The sequence below is a fragment of the Macaca nemestrina genome, chromosome 16 (genome assembly GCF_043159975.1).
Source record: "Macaca nemestrina isolate mMacNem1 chromosome 16, mMacNem.hap1, whole genome shotgun sequence".
NCBI classification, from domain to species: domain Eukaryota; kingdom Metazoa; phylum Chordata; class Mammalia; order Primates; family Cercopithecidae; genus Macaca; species Macaca nemestrina.
The window spans coordinates 96,294,385-96,317,647 of NC_092140.1; the positions used below are offsets into that span (position 1 = coordinate 96,294,385).

At 42.9% G+C, this 23,263-nt stretch overlaps 1 protein-coding gene across 2 annotated transcripts in view; it reads left to right on the forward strand.

The window, feature by feature from the left end:
* LOC105485958 (katanin catalytic subunit A1 like 1) overlaps positions 1-22,960 on the forward strand; it is a 256,796-nt gene extending 233,836 nt beyond the window's left edge. The window contains exons 11-12 of one of the 2 annotated variants that reach the window (XR_011614928.1): positions 14,389-14,511; positions 22,694-22,960. The gene's annotated coding sequence lies outside the window, so the exon portion shown is untranslated. Of the gene's footprint in view, positions 1-11,215; positions 11,396-14,388; positions 14,512-22,693 lie in introns of those variants that run through there. The other variant, XR_011614927.1, reaches the window with a different exon arrangement.
* Positions 22,961-23,263: the final 303 nt, after the last annotated feature.

Below are 23,263 nucleotides of genomic sequence, written 5' to 3' on the forward strand. Positions count from 1 at the left end.
ACATAACACGAGAGACTTTTGGAAATGAACACTCAAAGAAATAGGTAAACCCGTGTATTTTTTTAATGATAGGTTTTATGAAGAAGTGGACAGTTGTGGAGAAGTGTGACTGGGTTAAAAATAATGATTTAAAGGTAATGAATGGGGAGGAATTTAGCAAAGCCTGTTTGTTAGATTCTTCTCTGTGACCCTGTGTCTTGAGAGGTAAGGATGTTCCTTTCCTCTGGGTAGAGAAAGGACACTTTTCAAATGAGGGTCTTAAGATCTGCTTCAGGGGAAAATGATGGCAGAAAGTCAGAGAATGACCTTCTTAGGTTTTATGACGTGCTTCAGGAAAGAAAAACTGGAGAGAAGAGGGTAGCCTTCTTGCCTCTGCTGTTTTCTCAAATGCCAAGGTGTTAAAAGCATTGAGGGAGGGTCTCCAAGGATTATAGAAATTTAATCAACTTGAGCAATCAGCCTGTTTTAGAGCCTCCTGCCCTGAAGCCTATTCTTCCCCAAACCCTCTGTGGAATGAGGTCATCTTGGTGGTTTCAACCAGCTCCTGACAGATCCCAGCAACTTACAGATGAAAGCAAGTGACCTTTCCTCATTACCGTGATGAAGTCGCCTCCCCCGAGGAGCTACAGTTTCCTCACCGTAATGTGTGACCTCTGCACTGGCACGATGACTCACTGTACCCACACCACTGACATCCCTCTTCTACATGTGACGATGCACCCTCTCCCCTCTCCATCACTCCATAAACCCTCCCGTCACTTTCCCTAGGGGAGAGACTGCTTCGAAGAATACTCCCAGTGCCCTCCTTACTTGAGCCAAGTAATAAACCTTCTATTGATAACAACCTGGGCTCTCATGGAGAGTAGTTTACTACTTGCTAGGTGAATAAACCCTGGTACTTTTTTGGTAACAGTGCCATACTTCGGGGTAACATATCCTGGACCCCATCATTCACAACACTAACACAATACTAATGACAAGGGGAAAAGCTTTGTTATTCTTGAGGGGTTCTTTCTGTCTTTTAAAAATTACTTAATATTTAAATCGATAATACATGTGCATGTTTTAACTTTAAAATTAGAAAAGAACAGAGTGAAAAGGAACTCTCCCTCTGTGCTCTGTGCCCAGCCTCCCATGGCTCTTTCCTGGAGGCACTGTTATCATAATTTGCATTTCCTTCTAGGGATTCTGTGCATTTATCGGAATATATAGGTGTGCACCTACACACACAGCCCCCCCTTAATATCCTAAGTATACATGCAACTGAAATGCAGGTTAGTAACTTGCAGATTGCAGAGTCCAATTAATAAGCGTGAAGTGTGGTATAAAGAAAGTGATTTATTTCCAAAGCTAGCTTAGGGGAAGAAGAACAGGTGTCCCATCTTTAAATGTACTACTTCACTTTTGGAGCAGAAAGCAGCAGGCAAGGCAAGGGAGCCCATTTGTTAGCTCCAGTGCCTTACCTACCATGCAGTCAAGGTGGTGACTGCTGGTACCCTTCTGAGCAGGTCTAGGCCAAAACTCCCCAGGTGGAAGGGAGTTTCATATCTCTCGAGGCAGTCTTCTAGTGGGAGAGTTTCACAGAAATCAGCTGTTACCTCTCAAGGCAACCTCCTGATGGGGGACAGCTCCGTAGCGGGCATATTTTGGTCTGTAAATCAACTGTTATCTCTCAGGAGAGTCAGATGAACTTGCCCTGTGGGGAGTATCTGATGAAGGGAGGGGTAAAAGGCTGTATTTGCATTTCTAAAGGGCTAAGTAGGAAGTGGGGAGCCGGGGAAATGAAAAGGGAGGCAGAGAGAGAGAGAGAATAATTAAACTCCCTCTTAGAAAAATGGGAGACTCAGTTACAATCTCTGACTGCCAAGTTTCATTCCATTTCTATGGGATTTGGGTGCCATATTTACTCTGGCTACATCCTGCTGAAAGTGGGGGTAGTCACTGGGCATCAGAATGGAACTGATCTACTTTGAGTTGGAAATATTCATGAGTACCTGGACTTACAGATGATGTTTGTTGAAGCAATATGGTGTGTAATCTTGAGAGTCTCTGGGAAACCTGTCTTGTATTCCCATAGAGAGATCATAACAGCAGTAAACTCCGCAACAGAGGGATATGCTTATCCCTTCAATCAGGGTCAATGTTACAAGCAGCTTTTGCCACCAGGATGGTCTGACTGGGCCAGGATGCTAACTCCTAGTGACAATGTGGGTCAGACATAGCTTTGATTTGTTCGTGCAGGCTTTACAGAGCTATCTGAGACATTTCCTGAATTCTTAATTATGCAGCTTCCCCACTGCCAATTCTAACCAGATACGATGACAGGTTGGCTAAGTATATATATTTAACGGGCTAAAGAAGGAGCTATGAATACTCATGAAAGTGGTCTAAGCCCTGTCTAGTTCTTGAGAATGGACCAGCTTAAAGAGCTGTGTCTCATCCGGGAAGTAGCATTGCAGGTGGGCTAGGCCTCTGCACTTCATGAAGGCAAATAGATTTTGAATAATGGCATTTCTATGGAAACAGAAGAAAAACAAAAGTTAATGTTGGGTACAATCTATCCAGATATTAGACCCAAAGCATCTTTAGGTACAGAGGAGGAAGGCAGTGGCAGTCTGCCATACTACAAACAATAATGTAGGAGTAATTTCATTGAGTCCAAATCAGAAAAATGGAAGAAAAATTTGAAAGTGTTAATTTGAGACTTGTAGCCCAGAAAGAATTCAAGATTCAGTCCAAGTTGCAAAAAGATAAAATTTGAAAAACAATGGACAAGGCTAGGACCTGGCATATAATTTTTCTCTCTCCAGTGCCCATTTTTACTAAAGATAAATCATAGTAGAACAAATTTATTTGAAAAATATATTTTAGTCTCATTATACTTGGTCTGAGTTTTTGCATTAAGTATAACAAGAATAATTATTTGCCATATAGGCTTTTTAAAAAATTGGCTTTGCTGGAACTTTGTTCCATAGGAATCTCAGATAAGACTTTTTAAAGTCTTCAGCCCAACCACAGATTTATCTGTGCCTCCAGGTATCTGTATGGATTGAGTGATTTCCTCTCCTTGAGGTCCCAGGATAACTTGAAGCTCCTGGGCCCATCAGAAAGCGACATTCTTTACTTGCCACAGGTCAGGACACCTTGTATAGTAACTGTATAGCCAAAGTATGAGGCCAGCTTTCCCACGGGGATTTTTATTGGCTCTGTAAGTCAACTTTGATTCCTTAATGCAATCTGTTTAAACCTCAAAGTATGCCACTCCAGTCAAAACTTTGGTAAAATAACCAGTTTCTTAAATGATGTTCTGTTACAAAAGAAAACAGATTCTATTGAACTTATGCAAATAACTATACTGCCATAAATTATGTATACTTACAAATAGTTTTCAAATTCTGGGGAAACCAGGTAGAGAGAGAGAAATGTGCTCCAAATTTTTCTCGTGGAAATGTACTTTACCCAATTGTTAAAAGCTGCAAATAGCTTTTTAAAAAAGGTTTTCTTGACTCTGAAAAACAAAACAAAAAGAATCAGCAAATGTTTTAAAAAGTCATAAAAGATTATTTCAATTTTCTGTTAGTTAAGTCTATTCAATTAACTTCTGTTCTGCCTAACATTGGATCAGGAATCCTCATGAATACATCAGTTCTCCATGAGAATCCCAGAGTTTTTCTCCCTATTCCAATGGTGCAATCTCTAAAGTTATCAGAAAGCTACATTTAAGGGTACTCCTCAAAATTCTATATCTGATTATAAACTGCCCTGTAAAAGGATCAAAATAAAACAGTAATTGTGGATGATGAGTCTTAGAACAGTTATAGTTAAAGACACAATTGACTAGGAATTGGTTACTTCTGTGACCTATGCCAATTTTACATAATAATCATAATTACTACTGATAACATATACTAAGATATATTAGAATCACAGGAATCTCATACAATTTTGGTACATATACTAATAACACACTTATATAAATATTATCCAAAGAAGGTTAAACACCATTTCATACTTGAAAATGCTTCCTGTATGATTTTAAAATGCCAAGTAAGCCAAATATGTCTCTTTTGGACTTTAGGGTATCTAATAGCTAAAAGGGATAACCAAGTGAATAAAAAGAGAGACTAAATTTAGAATTTGACTTTGGAAAGTTTGTTAAATATCAAAATTTTAAACACTTGGTATTACAAAATAAAATCCTAGGTCACTCTAAGTAAAAGGGAAAAATCTTTACTCATTGATAGAAGGGAGACTCAGCTTTCCAAACAAAATCCAGTAAAGACAGCATGAGGCCAACTGAATCTGTCTCTTTTCTCTTCCCTTTTTTTGTCATTTATTTGAAAGGCAAACAAAAACCTTTCGTTATCTCTTAATATTATATGAAAATCCTGTTCAAAAGAGAAAGTCAAATTTTGCCTTTGCATTAATTTACTATTAACGTTAAACCCAATTCTTAATAAAACAAATAAATAAACAAATCTATCTGATCTTAATTACTTTGACCATAAGGTAAGATTTCCATAAACCTTTTATAACTCTTTACAATTTTCTGTTAAACAGCATATCAATTCTCTAAGAAAACCCTGTTATTCAGACAAATGGGCTCAGATTCTGGCCCTGCATCATGGTGCTTTTATTTCAATGTTTAATTTATGGAAGAGCTAGATAATGCTCCTCAAATTTTAGCCAACTTGCTCACACTCACATAACTTGTTTTACAAGATCAATCTTTCACAAATCTTTTATGACTTATTTAAACCTTCAGTTTTGTCCAATTACTGTCTTAAGTTAGGACAATCCTTAAAAATCTCTGAATTATACAAAATTACATCCCCTTTAACAAAAAACATATTTTCATACCTTCTTATAACCTTTACCGAAAACACATTCTACTTTCCTTATTCACTTTGCCTGTAAACTGTTTCTCCTGTAGTCTCAAGTACATGTTAAAATGTTAACTCTTAACAACTTTTATTTTTGGCGAAAGACCTGTTATGTAAGTGATTTAAATCTTGTGTCAGATTGTAGAGCCCAGGATAAAGACAGACAATGACTAATTCTGCCCAGCCTAGCCAGGGGACCCGGCTAATTCCATACGTCCCCAGGCCTTACCTAGAATCTAATGGCTGTAAAATAGGTCAAATAATTATTAAAGAATCATAGAAAAAGTTTATGACCTCAAAACATTTAGCAAATAGTATCTGACCTGCCTTATTTAGACCAAATGTCTAAACTTTGAAGACATTTCTATTTAACTTTACCAACGACCTTTTAAACTGTCTTTATTTTTCAAAGATCATTAGAGTCTTGTGACTTAAAGGCATTAAAGTTTCTATTTTTCTGACAATATATTTGGTTTAAGCACATATTATTTTTAAGCCAATTAATTAGAGCTCTTTTGTATAAATATCACACATACAACACATATATACAGACAGAAGCTAATCTGGTGGGGTGAGAAAAGATTAGATACAAGAGGAAGGAGGAACAGATAGGAGTAAATGGAAAATGAGACAGAATTCCAACAACTGAGAAGTTTATAGAGGGTGAGTAAGGGCTTTAAAACAGTATCGGTACACATATAGCCCAAATATTAGCCTAATTATGTCATTTCCAACTACAGAGCTCTCAAAAAATATTTTAAAATATTTTATTACCATATTTTAGCCAGGACAAATGGCTGACATTCTCTGGCTTTGGAGATTTTCGTTTCTTCTTCCCAAAGATATTTTCTCAAGTGGAACCAATACCCCTTAACTCAGGTTATAACTTAACTACAGATGCATGAGGTATCTTCAAAGAATGGCAAACAATTATCACAAGATCTAGGATTTCCCCTAAGGTAGCTCAGAGAAAATAAAATTCAAGACAGGAAATCAGAAGCCATCCATGGAGGGGAAAAGAATCAATAAATGGCAAAAGTTTCACAACTCTCAAACTAGAAAAGACTTATTCCCAAAGTCAGAATTGAACCTAGGCCACCAGTGTGAAACGGTAAAGGCTTAGCTACTGAGCTATAGCACAAGGTGCCTGCTATTGCTTTCCCAAGAATCTAGTGTAGTCAGTTTTGAGCTTGCAAGGGACTTTATTCAAGAGAATTAAAGCTAGCCACAATATTATCATGTGCCCCTTTTAGACTCAAGAGTCAAAGCCCTGTAACTTAACAGCACAAGGACTTTAAAAGCAATACAGCAAGTTACATGGATGCAATAAGCTTTTCGAGTTCATAATTTGAATTCATTTTTGTATAACTTTTGAATTAGACAAAATTATTCTTTTTCCCACTAAGAACATATCTTCTTTGGAATATTTTATATAAACCTAGGAAGCATGAAATCCTGAACTGCCTGTCAGATACTAATATTTACAGATGAGAATCATTCCACAATTTTGGAACATGTTTCCTACATAATAACCCTTTCGTGTTTTTGTTTGTTTGTTTGTTGTTGTTGTTGTTTGAGATGGAGTCTCGCTGTCTCCCAGGCTGGAGTGCAGTGGTGCGGTCTCGGCTCACTGCAAGCTCTGCCTCCTGGGTTCACGCCATTCTCCTGTCTCAGCCTCCCGAGTAGCTGGGACTACAGGCGCCTGCCACCACGCCTGGCTAATTTTTTGTATTTTTGAGTAGAGACAGGGTTTCACCATGTTAGCCAGGATGGTCTCGAGCTCCCAACCTTGTGATCCACCCACCTCGGTCTCCCAAAGTGCTGGGATTACAGGCGTGAATAATAACCCTTTCTTAATTGGAACTGACCAGACATACATTAAGCATTCAAAATGATTTTAAGATTTTATGTTATTTAAAAATTTACTTACAAGCATTTGTCTCATTTATATGTACCCAATGTTCCCATTTTAAACATTTATTTAGAATTACCTTGGAAAATTGAGATATTACACAAAGATGGTCATTATTTTATTTCCCTGTTAACTGTTTTTAAAGCTTGTGAACATCAGGCATTTAAGTAAGAACCTTAAAGTTAAACACATGGGCATTTTGTCAATAAACTCAAAATGTGTCTAGAGTTGGTTCCTTCCAGTGGATTCTTGGTCTCGCTGACTTCAAGAATGACGCTGTGAACCTTTGTGGTGAGTGTTACAACTCGGACTCAAAAAGTGAGCAGCAGCAACAGATATGCGAAGAGCAAAAGAACAAAGCTCCCACAGCATTTAAGGGGACCTCAGCATTGCTGCTGCTGGCTGGGGCGGCCAGCTTTTATTCCCTTATTTGTCCCCACCCACACCCTGCTGATTGGTCCATTTTACAGAGTGCTGATTGGTACATTTTACAGAATGCTGATTGGTGCGTTTACAACTCTTTAGCTAGACACAGAGCACTGATTGGTGCGTTTTTACAGAGTGCTGATTGGTGCATTTATAATCCTTTAGCCGGACACAGAGTACTGATTGGTGTATTTACAATCCTGTAGCTAGACAGAAGAGTTCTCAAAGTTCCCGCTCAACCCAGGAAGTCCAGCTGGCTTTACTTCTCAAGAAGATTTAGCTGTTTTCATTAAACAATGTTAAATGCCTTACTTATCAAAGCTTAAACAAATAAATGTTATAGGAGTTATTAAGAAATCATTTTAGGCAGATAGAGAGGAAAAGGGGTCCTTGGAAGTTTTTGTTTCTTTTAATGCAGCTCCAGAAACGTTTCTTGTCTAATAGGAAAACCCTGGCTCTCAGAGCGGGCCAGCAAGCTTTGATACATAAATGCCTGCCATAGGAAACTGGGTCCACCCAAACATGGTGATTTCCACTGCCTCCTTCTTCCCCTTGCCCTCACATGTGCCTGGCAACATTGCTGCCCCCACATATGACCATGTGTGTGGAACATCATGGCACCTTGCATTTACATATTAAAAGGGTAGGGCGGGAGGGCCAGGTTTTTCGTGGGCCACTACATGAATGACATGCCTGGTCAAACCAATCCCCTGAGCCCTATGCTAACCAGACGCCACCTCCTCCTGCCTCCTCATATAAGCAGCCACTTTTCTGCTGCCCATGGGGTTTTCTCTTTGTTCTTATTGCCATGTGCGTCCCTGTGGAGAGACCACCAAACAGGCTTTGTGTGAGCAATAAAGCTTTTTAATCACCTGGGTGCAGGCGGGCTGAGTTCGAAAAGAGTCAGTGAAGGGAGATAGGGGTGGGGCCGTTTTATAGGATTTGGGTAGGTAAAGGAAAATTATAGTCAAAGGAGGTGGTTCTTTGGCGGGCAGGAGTCGGGGGTCACAAGGTGCTCAGTGGGGGAGCTTTTGAGCCAGGATGAGCCAGGAAAAGGAATTTCACAAGGTAATGTCATCAATTAAGGCAGGAACAGGCCATTTTCACTTCTTTTGTGGTGGAATGTCATCAGTTAAAGCAGGAAGCAGCCATCTGGATGTGTATGTGCAGGTCACAGGGGATGCGATGGCTTGGCTTGGGCTCAGAGGGCTGACATTCCTGCCTTCTTATATTCATAAGAAACATAATATAAAATAGTATTGAAGTGTTGGGGCAGCAAAAAAAATTTTTTTTGGTGGGGTGGCATGGAGAGATAATGGGCAATGTTTCTCAGGGCTGCTTTGAGCGGGATTAGGGGCAGCGTGGGAACCTAGAGTGGGAGAGATTAAGCTGAAGGAAGATTTTGTGGTAAGAGGCGATATTGTGGGGTTGTTAGAAGGAGCATTTGTCATATAGAATGATTGGTGATGGCCTGGATGCGGTTTTGTATGAATTGAAAAACTAAACGGAAGACACAAAGTCTGAATAAAAGAAGGAGAAAAAAACAGGTATTAAAGGACTAAGAATTGGGAGGACCTAGGACATCTAATTAGAGAGAGCCTAAAAGGGGTTCAGTGGGATTACTTGCTTGGTTGGTGAGTTTCACCCCTATCTCCCTTTACTGACTCTCTTTTCGGACTCAGCCCGCCTGCACCCAGGTGATTCAACAGCTTTATTGCTCACACAAAGCCTGTTTGGTGGCTTCTTCATACGGATGCGCGTGACACTTATCCCCCCTCCCTTGGTCTCTGTATGGGGGAGCTATTTTCTCCTTCCTTCCTTCTTTCTTGCCTATTAAACTTTTCACTCCTTAAAAACCACTCCATGTGTGTCCATGTTGTTTTATCAAAATCCGCGTGAGACTAAGGATCCTGGTGTTCCTTCAGTCATCGGAGCTGTATCATAAAGATCATTCCATTTTGGGCTGGGCTTATAGTTTTATAATTCTTATGCCAAATTTTGACACCTAATAATATCTGGTAGAGATAAATGTGAAACCACTTGATCAATAAATTCAAACAAAAATGTATGTTGACAATTCTTAAGACATTTCTAATATTATTTTGTCAATGATTTTAAAGGCAGCTTATTTGTTAAAGGTAAGTATTTGGGCTTATTCACTTAACATATGAGTACTCCCTAACCTCAAGCCAGTGTGTACTTTGTGGCTAAAATACATAACACGATACATATACATACACATAAACACACACATACACTCTCAAAAAAGACAAGCAGAAAAGAAAACAGAGGAAGATACAACCTAACCCGCCTTCATGTAGGAGGCAGGTTTTCTAAGTGGGGTGTGAGAAAGAAGGGTGAAGAAGAAAGAAGGTAGTGACCAAAAGGAAATTCTGGAGCCTTCTATTAATAGCTACCACACAGTGCGGGGCTGCTACCCCCACTATTCTCATTTATCTTCCATAAAGTAGGGATCAGGGCCCACACACAAAGTAATACCTTTGCAAACAAACAGCCTGCTTCCAAATGAGTCCCAAGTAAGGGGACTGGGTGAGATCCTGAATTCCCTTCCGCAGTTCTCAAGGGCTTCATGGGTCTCCGAGTCTGATCTGAGCAAAGCACCTATGGTACTGCAGATACCAACAAATACAAGTGCACAAAATGCTCAAATGGTGTCACTAGCAGCCAAGTCTTAAGTGGAGCACAGCCCTAGCAATACCCCAAAAGAGGTATACGGTGATTGGGCACATTTCCAACAAACTTACCCAGTTCCAAAATTTGCTGGCTTTTTTTTTCTTCTTCTAGAGGTCACTTTCTTTGTACCAATGAACCACTGAAGGCAGCAAATGTCGTGCCTGGAGGCAAAAGAGATGTTCCCCCAAAACAAAACTGCTTATGGCAGCTGCTGGGAAATTCTCTAACACTCCCATCATAGGGTGTGCTAGCCATGAGCATCTGGACCCACAGGCAACCCCTTGCCCAGTAGTGAAACTGAGTTGACAGGCTTGGATCACCCAGGGCAGGCAGCACTCCCTATATGGGTCACCAAAATTGTAACCAAAATGCAGGTTAGTTGCTCGCCGCTTACAGAGTCCTATTAACAAGGGCAATGTATGGCATAAAGAAAGTGATTTATTTTCAAAGCTAGCTTAGGGGAAAAAGCACAGGTGTCCCCTTTAAATGTACCACTTCGCTTTTGGAGCAGAAAGCAGGCACTTTTAAAAGGCAGGGTGGGGCGGGGGACGGCAGTGAGCAAGGCGGCGGGGTCTATGTATTAGCTCCAGTGACTTATCTACTTACTATGCAGTGACTACTGGTCCCTTTGTGGGCAGGACTAGGCCAGAAACTCCCCAGATGGGGGAGAGTTTTATACCTCTTGAGGCGGTTTCCTGGTGGGGGGAGTTTCATAGAAATCAACGGTATCTCTTGAGGCAACTTTCTGAGGGGTGAGAGTTCCGCAGCAGGCATACTTTGGTCTGTAAATCAACTATTAATTTTCAAGGAGTTAGATGAACTTGCCCTGTAGGGAGTCTCTGGTGAAGGTGGATGGGGTAAAAGGCTATATTTGCATTTCTAAAGGGCTAAGTAGGAAGTGGGGAACTAGGGAAATGAGAAAAGAAGAGAGAAAATATAATCATTAAACTACTTTTTAGAAAAAGGGGGGTACCGGTTACATATACATGGTAGAATACTGTTCACATTGCGCTGCACCTGTTGTGTTTATTTGTTTCCTAACAGTATGTATTGGCGCCAGACTCGTAGCAATACATACAGAGCTGCCTTTTTCTTCTTAATGACTGTTAGTTGCTGTTTCTTGACCTCAAATTTGTTAGGAATTGCAACTTGCAACTTCCCTTGTACATAGGGTGGCTGCATACCTGGGTGTGGTCACTGAGTTATGTGCATGAGTGTATTGGGTGGAGCTTCTGGGAAAGAGGCAATTTTCCAGATAAAAAGAGATAGACTTTCTCCCCTTTCTCCTTCTTCCTCCTAGAAAGCAGCTATGATGCCCAGGGCACAGCAGCCATGTGAGCATGAGGAAGTTAGTTCACGCTCAGGATGCTCCAGCTGAGGAGTGGAAGGTGACAGGGCAAAGCCGTTGCATCTGTGCTGGGCCAGCTGTCTCTGGACTTCGTATTACCTGTGAAAGTAAACTCCTTATTTATGATCCTATTTAATTGTCTGAATGTATTATTATTGATTTAACTAGTCTTGTATAGGTGAAAAATGCTGTGATTAAAAAAAAAAACTTGTACTATGCTGCTTTTCCATGTATAAGAAATTATCTATGTGTAGGATAAATTCTTATAATTAGATCCACTGAGTCAAAGCTAGATATATCTTTATTTTTTTATTTTTTATTTTTTGAGACGGAGTTTCACTCGTTGCCCAGGCTGGAGTGCAATGGCATGATCTCAGCTCACTGCAACCTCCGCCTCCCAGGTTCAAGCAATTCTTCTGCCTCAGCCTCCCAAGTAGCTGAGATTACAGGCATGCACCACCATCCTGGCTAATTTTTTTTCTTTTTTAAAATAGAGATGGCATTTCACCATGTTGCCCAGGCTGGTTTTGAACTCCTAACCTCAGGTGATTCAAGGGGCAGATATATCTTAAAATTTGATCGGCCTTGCTAAATTTTTCTCCATAAAGGTGTATCAGTTCTTGGAGAATTCTTAATGTGCTGAGGAAAAGTCATCTATATCAAGGCTTCATGACATATATGATTAAAAATTAACTCTATTTTAGAATTTCTCCTGGTAAAGTAATTTGATTTTCTCCTTTGGAAGGAGAGAGGCTTCAATAGACCCTATAACAGAGTATAAGATACTATAAGATTCACATACTAATTGAAAGGAATTTATGAAAGCAATCATGAACTGTGAAATCCTTTCCCAAAATTGACCTTAGGGCCATATATCAGATACAATTCATATTTCCTTTTAGCAAAGACCCTCTTCGAAGACCTTGGCGCTGGAAAGAGAGGGATGCTATAGTGGGTTGAATTATTTCCTTCAAAAAGATCTGTTTACGTTCTACCCTCTGGTACCTGTGGATGGGACCTTGTTTGGAATAGGGTCTTTGAGTAAGTCAAGTTAAGATGAGGTCATACTGAGTTAATGTGGGCCTTAAATCCAATGACTGATGTCTCTATAAGGGAAAGGAGAGGAAGATTTGGATGAATAGACACAAAGTGAAGAAAGCCACGCAAAGACAGAGGCTGAGATTGGTTATGCTGCCATAAAACAAGGAAAGCCAAGGATTGCCAGGAGCCACCCGAATCTAGGATGACACAAGGAAAGAGTCTTCCCTAGAGCCTACAGAGGGAGCATGGCCTTGCCAACACCTTGATTTCAGTCTTCTAGCTTCCAGAACAGTGAAAGAATAAATTTCTGTTGTTATAAGCCACCCAACTTGTGATATTTTGTTATGGCAGTCCTAGTAAACAAACACAGACACCAGAGTACATTTCCTTCTAGGAAGTGGAGGAGCCACTATTCCCTTCATGACTTTAATGATGTTACCAGCATGTGTGTCTATGATCAACCCAGTCACATTGCATGGATCATTTCATGCCTATCTCCCCCATCTAGGTTGGGTTTCCTTGGGGGAGTAACTCTATCTGATTTGTTCCTTTATCTCTAGAGCTGGGGAAAGTGACTAACATGTGGCAAGTGTTCACTAAATATGGCCAGGCTCTGTATCGGTTCATCAATGAATCATCTCTCTTGAGAGGAGGAGGAGCCTGGGCAGCACCTTAGGGCTGAACAGTTCTGTCATCACCAGACACACACTCACTGTGAAGAGCTCTGTCATCGCTGAACACTTGCTGATTTGCTACCACTGATCTGGCTCTGGCTTCTCGCTTCGCTTTCCCCTCTCTGCCAATGAGATTATTCTCACTGTCACCAGGACAAGCATAGTCACCTTTGCCCCCTTCCTATCTCCTGCCAGACACTAGTTTCTGCCCAGCCTTTTTTGTCTTGTCTCTGGAGCCCTTTCTCCTTAATACCCTCCCTGGCACCCCATCCTCCCCTGTGACCCCACCCTCCTTGGTGACCTCAGTTTTCAGCTCCATGCTGATAATCTCTAGAACCTTATCATGGGCTCAGATGACCTTACTTCCAGGCACATCTCTGCAGTCCTGCCTCATGTCCCTGCCAGTTCATCTTGGAGGTGCTGAACTCAACCTGTCCACCTGATCTCATAACTTTCCCCACCAAACCTTCACCTCCTCTAACGCTTCCTGTGTAACTATACTGTTTAAAACTACAGGAATCCTAGGTATTGCAAAAGAACTCCTTTCCATGGTTCACAGAGCCCTTCACAATCTGGCACCTGCTTCCAGCTTTTCTGGCTTGCTTTCTCCTTCCACATTAAAGGGTCCTTCAGTTCTTCAAAATGGCTGACTCTCTTCTACCTCCTGACCTTTGCACTTATTGTTCCCTCTGTAGGAAATATTCCTCTCTCCCTTCTAATTCTGACTGCCGTCACTTCAGTCTTCCCATGTGTGTTTAAGTCCTACTTCCTTGGGGAAGATTGATTTTCACAATCATCATCCACACCACTGAATCTCCTGTTGTGCAATTCCATTGCATCTTGACCTTCCTCTTTCTAACATGCCTCACACTGGTAATTGTAAGTTTTAATATCTCTATTCCTTTCTAAATGGCAAAGTTGAATATTTGTTTTGTTTTGTTTTTTGAGACGGAGTCTTGCTCTGTTGCCCAAGCTGGAGTGCAATGGCGTGATCTTGGCTCACTGCAACCTCCATCTCCCAGGCGCAGGAGATTCTCCTGCCTCAGCCTCCCAAGTAGTATCTGGGATTACAGGCACCCACCACCATGCCCAGATAATTTTGTATTTTAGTATGGATGGGGTTTCACCATGTTGGTCAGGCTGGTCTCGAACTCCTGACCAGGTGATCTACCCGCCTCAGCCTCCCAAAGTGTTGGGATTACAGGTGTGAGCCACCATACCCAGCCTAGATTGCAAAGTTGTATAAGGCTAGGGACCACTGTATCTCCAGAGCCTAGCACAGTCCTCTCCACATTGTAGGTGTTCAATATATGTTTGTCTAATGAATGAGTGAATCTCCAGGACACATAGCAAATGCTAACTAAAAATTAGTTTAATTAATCAATGTAAATAAATTGTTATATATTTCAGTTGCAGTCACTCTACTTTAATCCTTTATCAACTCAAAACTGGATTTTTGCAATGTCACCTTTACCAGTCTCTCTGCTTCAACTTACATTCAGATCAACTGCTGCAAAGCATCACTTTCATTAGGTAACTCTCCAGAAGAAAATTTTTTCACAGCTTCCCAGTACATTTAGAGCAAAGTCCAAATTCCGTGGCTATGCTGATCCCTACAAAATATTTAGCATAGACTTCAGATGTTGTGTGCTAGAGTTAATGTGGGCACATGGGCTTCTGTGGGCTAGCCTGGTGTTGAACCAGCACTGTGTGCTTGGAGAAAGCATCCTGTTTACAAATGAATGTTTGGAAATACAGCCTGTTATTAGGTATGACGTTGCTTGGTGTTTGAAGCTCGTTGTTCCGAAAGGTCACCAGGCAACGTCTCCAAGCAGTCAGCACATGGGCTTTCAACCATCTTTAACTAGTGGTCATGCTTGGGAGGGCTTAAAAGAGTAAGAGAATATGCTTTGCATGTATTTGCATGGCTTACTCTCCTGAAGCTTTCAAATTTTAAATGAAATGATTACTTGTTTGCCTGATAATTTTTAAAAAATAGTGGAAAGCCCATTGTCCTTAGGCTTCAGAATACCTGGGTCTGACCTTTCTTCATTTGCAAGATGCTGTCTCTGCAGCCTTTATGGTGCCAACTTGCTGATCACAGCTTGTGTAGGTGGGAGGAGGCATGGCTAGTGGTTTCTTTTTGGCTGTGGGTATAATTGTTGGTCTGGGTATGAACCGTGGCCCAGCCTTACAAGCATCTGGGAGCCCCTAGCTTAAACCATCTTTGGGTACTTCCTCTCAGACATGCCTAGCCAGAGGCACATGGATGGAGGTCTGAGCAAACTGGAAAGCCAGAGGCTTTAGCTTTGGCATGTGAGTGTTCATTTTCTACTCCCTCCCACCTTCGGGCACCCACCATCCATGCTATCTCAAGCCCTCTTGCCCATCAAAGCCCTCTTGCAAATCATCCAATGTCAGTTCGTTGTGTTAGAGAGACAGGATAGTGTGCTTAAAAGGGAGACGTCTGGTGTCAACCAAACCTGGATTTTCATCTCTGTTCTACTATGAACTGTGAACTTTGGACAATTTAGTTAACCTCTCTAGCTTCAGTTTCTTCACCCGTACGATGCAGGTATTAGCTTTTAGAGCTATGTTGAGGATTACATGCAATGATTTGAGTAAACATCTGCCTGTGATACAATAAGTTCTCACTAAGCATCAGCTATTATTATTACACATGCTTTAGTGTGACTGAGTTGAATTGGGTCTGAATTTTAAGCTTGGTTGCTAGTCTGAAGAGGGAGGACTTTATTGCTGGAGGCCCTGGGAAGATGTGGGTGGCTGTGAAAGAGATGCGTTAGGAAAGGGTTCCTCCCCTAAATTGGCCAATAGTGGCACACTTCAGTACTGAAGACCTAGTCCCAGGAGTTGCTGGGCCTTGAGGGACAGACACAGGCCCAGCCTTTCTGGGGCACCCTGGAACATGAAGCCATCCCCACCCCATCCTAGGATGAGTCTTCCTGACTCATTACATGTCAAAGGTCACCTTCTCCATCCCCTATCCTGCTTCTCTTTACCTACATCCTGGAACACAGGATGTTTGAAATTCAGAATTCACTTCTGAATTATGCCTTGTTCTACCACTCCTGGGTGGACTGTCCCCAATCTACGTGCTATTTTGACCATGCAGGTAATCCCCCTTCACACATACACAGGGCCTTGTAGCCAGAGTTCCTATGACTTCAGGCCTGGGACATAGATGGGAAAGGTGTTCCAAGTTCCGACAGGGAGCAGAGCATCAGGAAATCTGGGGGGCGGCCAACCGACCTGGACAGATGCCTGAAGTCAGGGGAAGAGGTTTCTGGAAGCTCAGGCATCAAGACAAGGATGAGGAATATGGGGCGCATCACAAGGATGACCTAATTAATTCTGCTTTGTGGAGAACTCTCAAGCTAGCTTGTAAAAGACTCCTGCTCACAGCATCTTAAAGGCATCACCGGGCATCTGGCAACAGACGTCCAACTTGGCTTCCTCTCCACCCCGGAACTAGATCAGCGTTGCAAGCCATTCTTGGGTTTATTGTTCATAGGAATGGCATCTACACTTTCTGTTTGTCAAGCACTGACTGTGTGCTGGGAGCACATTCATTGAATGCATTCTCTTCTTGAATCGTCACAGCAAATCAATAAATTAGCTATTATTATTACCTCCATTTTACAGATGAGGAAATGGAGGCTTACTAAGTGGCTTAAGGTTAGCTAAGGTCACTGAGCTAGGTAGCTACCCTATATCTGGCTCATGGCCAGTTCAAACTTGGAATCATCTCACTGCACATACTACTTCCTGATTGTTCTTTTGGTTACTGGCTACTGGTGTTTCTGCAGTGGGACAGAAATGTTTGGACCTCAAACACTTCAGAAAGGCTCACGCCTGTTGCTCCTTAATCTTCCCTCCGTGTGTGACTTGCATTGGCTACGACCGAGTCTCCACTGCTCACCTGGCTTGGGTTGTGACCTGCCCTTGTCATGGTGTCTGTTCTTCCAGTTTGAACTTTCTTAGCTGCCTGAGTCCCGCCTCCGGTTACCCCTGTGCTTGTTCTGTCTGTTCAATAGTAGCCCATTTATGCTTCTGGTATCTGTTCCCAGAAGGGCCTTGTCCTGGCCTCCTTCTCTAGGCCCCTGATCAGTCCACATTGCCTCTTCCCTCTCTTTTACCTCCAAGGCCACTGATCATGACCTCTCTCATTCCCTGGGTGTATCTCTCCCCGAGCCCAGGCCCTTGAGGACAAGCTTTTCTGCTACAGTGAGTTCTCCCTGCCAAGATGACAGAGCCAGGGAGACAGAGTGGGGGTTTGTGGAACCCAGGTCTATAGAGTTAACCTCTACCTTTGTCTTTTGCTTAATTATTAAAATGCATATCACAGTAGAGAAAATGGGGACCACTGTGTTTGATTACAAATACACAGTAAAAATTGTAAACACTTGTAGCAGGTCAACCACTTATTTGTTAGTACACCCATCGCACTCATACATTGCATTTCTGTGTGATTATCATGTAGTCAATGAAAAATTTGTCCTTGGGTAAAATAGCGTGTTAGCTTTGTTAGGCTAATTTTAGTTTTTATTTATTTACAACCCTAAACTCTATCTTATATAACCTCGCCCTTCCTGGATAGATAGTGATTGACTGTATTTATTTGGACACAACTAAAGCTTACTAGGTAGTGTTGATCTGACTTATCATAACAGTGCTTTGCTGGGGAATTTCCCAGAAAGAGTTCACGGCCCTGAGAGTAAGTCTGAAGGAGGAGGCTTTCCCTACCTTCTCCACAAGAACAAGCGTGTATATGTGAAAATGGAGTAGGAAGGGCAGCTCATCCCAGCAGAATGTGGAGGGGACATATTTCTGGGTGATTCTGGTCTATGTTTCTACCATTGTAGAAGAGACCCATTTTGAGTCTATCTTGTGATTGATGTTGGCTAATTAGCCAGGTTGTATTACTTAATTTCATTTGTTAGTGCAGATTTTTCCTTAAGAAACAATAAAAGCTATCCAGTTCAGGATTTTATTCTCGGATGAGGAGCTAGGCTGAGGACACGATTCCTGTCTGGTGCAGATGGAACCCACCCAATTGCCAAGTCGTTCTGCAAGAGCAGGGGCAATGCTGGCCAAGACTGCCCTCTGACGAGGGGACACTGAAAGTGATCAAATTCCTGGGATGGGGAAGAGACCTCATGCAATGACCTGGGCAATATGCACCTCTGCAAATGGAGGGAGGGAAAGGGACCTCTAGAGGCCAAGCCCGCAGGCCAGGGTGGCTCACTTTCACTTCACTGCCTGTGGCATCAGGCCCCAGGAGTGTCTTCTACAAGCCTGGCACTAATGCTGCTTCACTGAGCCCTTACTGTAGGTATTGATAATTAGTAATAGACTGATCCTTTATTCCTCCTTTATCCTTGGTAGGGTCCCTTTGACAAAATAAGAGATTGCAGATGTGTGAGAGAGAAACTTGCCCAACTGCACACCATTCCCGAATATTTATTTATTCTTTTCCAGCTCTGGTCAAATTTCTAAACTAAAGGGAAGGCAGATGGCTTCCTACAAATAAAAATAGACTTCATCCCCTGAAGTTGCACAGCCTTGTTTGAAGGGCTGAACCTGGTGTTTGAAAGATTCTGAAGACATGCATGTGGTTTTATGTTGCATGCTGCAGTGAGACAGACAACCAGGAATCGGTGAAAATGACCGTGGAAAGGCTCAGGATACTCCAGAGAACAGACTCCCAGGGGCCTTCCTGCCATGCCCACGATCAAGGTCTGCAGGAGGAATGGGACTGTGGGAAAGAAGTAGAGCATGAGACCCTAGACTGTTTGGGGGCTGAATCTTGGTCTAGCTGTTGTGTGACCTTGAGCCTCAGTGTCCTCACCTGTTAAGCGAGTTGCATGAAGACTCAGTGAAATAATGTGTATTAGTGATCTATTGCTGTATAACCAATGACCCCAAAACTTAGTAACTTAATACAACAACATGGGTTATCTCAGATTCTGTGGCTCAGGAATCTTGGTGCAGCTTAACAGGTCCTCTGACTCAGTGGCTCCTAGACAACAGTCAAGGTGTCTTCTGGGTTGCAGTCATCTCAAGGTTCATTGGGGGAAAGAGCTGCTTGCAAACTCACTCATGTGGTTGTTAGCAGGCCTCAGGTTCTCTTGGGCCTCCTCCCTCTGACTCATGCCCAGGACCGTGAACTTCCTCTGGGAAGTTCCCCAGCAAAGCACTGGTGTGTTAGGTTAGACCAACCCTACCTAGTAGGGTTTCACCGTGACTGAATAGATATGGTCAAACAATATCTGTGGCCTCAGGTCCTTATGGCGGTTGGCTGGGGATGGTCCTCATTCCTTGCCCTGTGGGAGTCTCCAGAGGGCAGCTCACAACAGCGAAGCTTATTTCCTTAGAGCAAGTCCTAGAAAAGAGCCAGAGGGAAAAGGAATTCCAGCAAAAAGGAAGTCACAGCCTTTGATAACCTGACCTCAGAAATACAACCCATTTCATCTGCCCTATTTTATTGTGAAGCAAGGCACAGTCTGCTCACAAAAGCAGGGGATTGTACAAGAGTGTGAATGCCAGGAGGCAGGGATCATTAGGAGCCATTTACAAGCAGCCTACTGCACGATGTGTGCATACAGTGTCTATCCTTGCTTCACATGGTGGGTACTCAGTTTATGTTAGCAGCCTCCTCGCTCTAGTTTACATACACTTTTAGAGCTTTTGTGCTACAATGGTAACTTTGCTTGGATACAATGGCAACTCTGCTTGGATGAGGTATAACCTGTGGTCCTTGGGAATCTTCTGCAAGCCACAGAGCTACACGGATTTTTCAGTCTTCCCCTCCCACACTTCCCCTCAGTGTGGCCTATGCAGAGAGTATGAGTCCAAATAGTGGCCAGTGCTAAGTCCAGAGGTAGCCGATCCCTTCTAAGATAGCTCCTCCTAGAGTCCAATGTGCCAGAGACAGATTTTGCCTTCACCAGGACCTACTGAGCTCCTACGATGTTCCGGGAAGCATCAGGAAGCAAAACAGATTGAAGGTCCTGCTCACATGGATCTTGCATGTTAGTGAAGGTAGATAGACATCAAGCAAAACAAATAAGGACAACACAGGCATTTCCCCTCTCAGGTTGTAATTGCCTGATGGGCTCTTCCTGCCTGCTGCACGAAGACCACGGCATTGCAGTCAAGAAAAAGTTTAATAGATGCAAGTCTGGCCACACCATGTAGGAGATGGAGTTCGTACTCAAGTCCATCTGCCCAAAGTCTCTTAGTTCCTAACTAAGGGTTTTTCAAAGGCAGTTTGTGAAAAGGGGTGGAAGTGACTATGTGGTGGGTGCTCGCTGCCAGTTGTTGGGGTGGAGATGAAATCATAGGAGGTTGAAGCTCTCCTTTAACACTGAATTGCTGCCAGTGGGGGTCACCAGAGGGGGGTTGGCAGGTCCAGGTAGAGCCATGGGTGTCAGACATGCAAAAATCCTGAAAAGATATCTCAAAAGGCAAATCTACAACAGTGGTGTTATCTGCAGGAGTGGCTGCCAATCATTTGTGTCTACGTCTTACCCGAATCAGGCTCTTCTCTTCCCCCTAGCCTGATGGGCTTTCATTAGATTTGCAAAGGCAATTGAGTTTGGGGGAAAGCCTGTTATTATTTAAACTGTAAACTAAATGTGTCTCAAAGCTAACTTGGCCTAAGCCCAGGAATGATGAAGGGAAAGGCAAGATGGGGGTGTCAGTTAAATCAGATCTCTTTTACTGTCGTAATTTTCTCACTCATATAATTTTTGCAAAGGCAGTTTCAGGGTCAGCAATCTTTTGCTGAAAATTAGACATTCTGTGCAAAAACCCAGCCTGGAAGTCCATTTCTTCTTATGTTAAATGGAGGAAATGGTGATGTGTTACAAGAACACCAAAACCTCTAGTCACTTCCCTAACAGATAACCTAAACACAGTTAACACCCGTAGAATATATTATTATGAATGCCTAAATCATCACTTGTCTTGGTCTCTAATCAATTAACAAGGTTGTTAACAGTCATCCTGTGTGCAGCAACAAATCAGTTTGCACACCATGCCATACGTAGCCTTACCTTTTTTTTCCTTTTGAGACAGAGTCTTGCTCTGTTGCCCAGGCTAGAGTGCAGTGGCATGATCTTGGCTCATTGCAACCTCTGCCTCCTGGGTTTAAGTGATTTTCCTACCTCAGCCTCCCAAATAGCTGGGATTACAGGCGCCCACCACATCCAGCGAAATTTCGTACTTTTAGTAGAGATGGGGTTTTGCCGTGTTGGCCAGGCTGGTCTTGAACTCTTGACCTCAGGTGATCCACCCCCATCGGCCTCCCAAAGTGCCAGAATTACAGGTGTGAGCCACTGCGCCCGGCCCATAGCTTTACCTTTAAGGTGAGTCCTGGCAAATAAATAAGACATATAGCCAGGAATTCAATACTTTTAAGCAAAAATACGGGTAAAATTTACAGGAACTTTTTATTTTTAGAGTAAAAAAAAGCAATTTGCTGAAATGAACTGCTATTCACTAAGCAAAGAATTTTGAGACTGGAGAAAGGAGAAACCTTAAGATGCACAGTCCTTGCTGTCACGCAGCTTGCCTTTCAAAACACCTGCATGCACTTCTGACATTCTACCAATTGTATTTCAATTGTAACTGGAGATTCTCCTGCACATCATTTTATTAAAGATGTCACATTGAGCTAGCAGGACATATGTGTACATTTTTCCTTTATTACTGTAGACTGAAGAAAATACTGCTTTGAGAAATGTGTATATTCTTTGAAGTTTGGGTACTAAAGACCAGAGGGACCCCACTGTTAGAATATTAACTTAGAGGGGGATCTCTTGAGGTAGCCCCTGTAAATTAATATTCTAACGGTAGGATAGAGGCAGTGAGATATGCCACAGGGAAAACGAAGTGAGGGAGGGGGAAGGTAGACAGAGCAGCAAATGCAAAGCCTGTGAGGCAGAAGATGCTCTAGAATGTTCTAGAAAAAGCAACGGGGAGTGGGTTCCCCTGTGAGCACAGTGAGGCAGCCCAGCAGGAGATGTGATCAGAGACATAAGGATGGTGGGTGGGGGAGGGCTCCACACCATTTTTACCCTGGATGAGGTTGGAAGCCACTGGAACCTTTGCGCTATTCTCAGTCTTAGAGTACTCGGAGGTCTTCAAGGGTAGGGCAGGGTTGCTGCCTCCATCTTCAACCAATTAAGCTGTGGTCGCCACATTTTCCCTGCTGAACCAAGATCTGCAGCAGGCAGGAGGGCATGGACTGAGCACAGGCAGATGTAAAAAATCCAAGCAGCGTGGGACTTCTCCCTGACCACCCTCAGAAAATGGCTTGGGTGCAGAACATCCAGGATGAGCATGGCGGGGAGTTTACTCTCCATAGCTTCTTGCACATGCCAGAACCTATTGCCTGAGAGGCACCAGAGGCAGTCAATGTGCAGGGATTTTACAGGTGCTGGAAGGGACCTCCCTCTTTATTTCACCAAATATGGCCCACTCGATTGCCCTCCAACACAGCGCTGAAGCCATCACTCTCCCCCTTTTGTATGTAGCCTTGACCGTGGCATCCACATGCAGATTGCATCTGGGGGTAAGTAGGGAGGGTAGGAGTTGCTCAGAAGGACCTGCCATGCTCAGTGCTTTATATACATGAGCTCGCTTTGCTCAGCAACCTAATGAGGTCATTATTTTTATTCCCATTTTATAGGTGAGAAAACTGAGGCTCAAGAGCTAAGGTAACTTATCCAGCATTAAAGAACGAGTAAGTTTACTATGTGGGGTTCAAACCCTGGAGCTTCTGATGGCAGAGCCAACTGTCTTCACCCCACTCTGCACAAACTGACACGTGGCCAGCAATGACCTCAAATATCATGGCTGATTGATGGGATTAGACAAAGTCAGGGTCAGGGCTCCTAGTGGTCGGGTGTTGTCACCTGACAGCAGGTCTGTGAGGAATACCTAGGGGCAGAGGATAAGCTTGTTTGGCAGGGAAGGGCATTGGGGGTTTGGGGTGGGTGGCGGGTGGGGGCTGGATATAAAAGCAGGAATAAAGTGTTTCCTGTCTTCTTGGGAGAACAGGGCCAGTCACCCTTCTGGCTTCCCTAGTGGGTGGTCCACCTCCTGCCCCACCGCATTATGCCTTCATTGTATTTAGCTTGGCAATCTTTTTTTTTTTTTGAGACGGAGTCTCGCTCTGCCGCCCAGGCTGGAGTGCAGTGGCCGGATCTCAGCTCACTGCAAGCTCCGCCTCCCGGGTTCACGCCATTCTCCTGCCTCA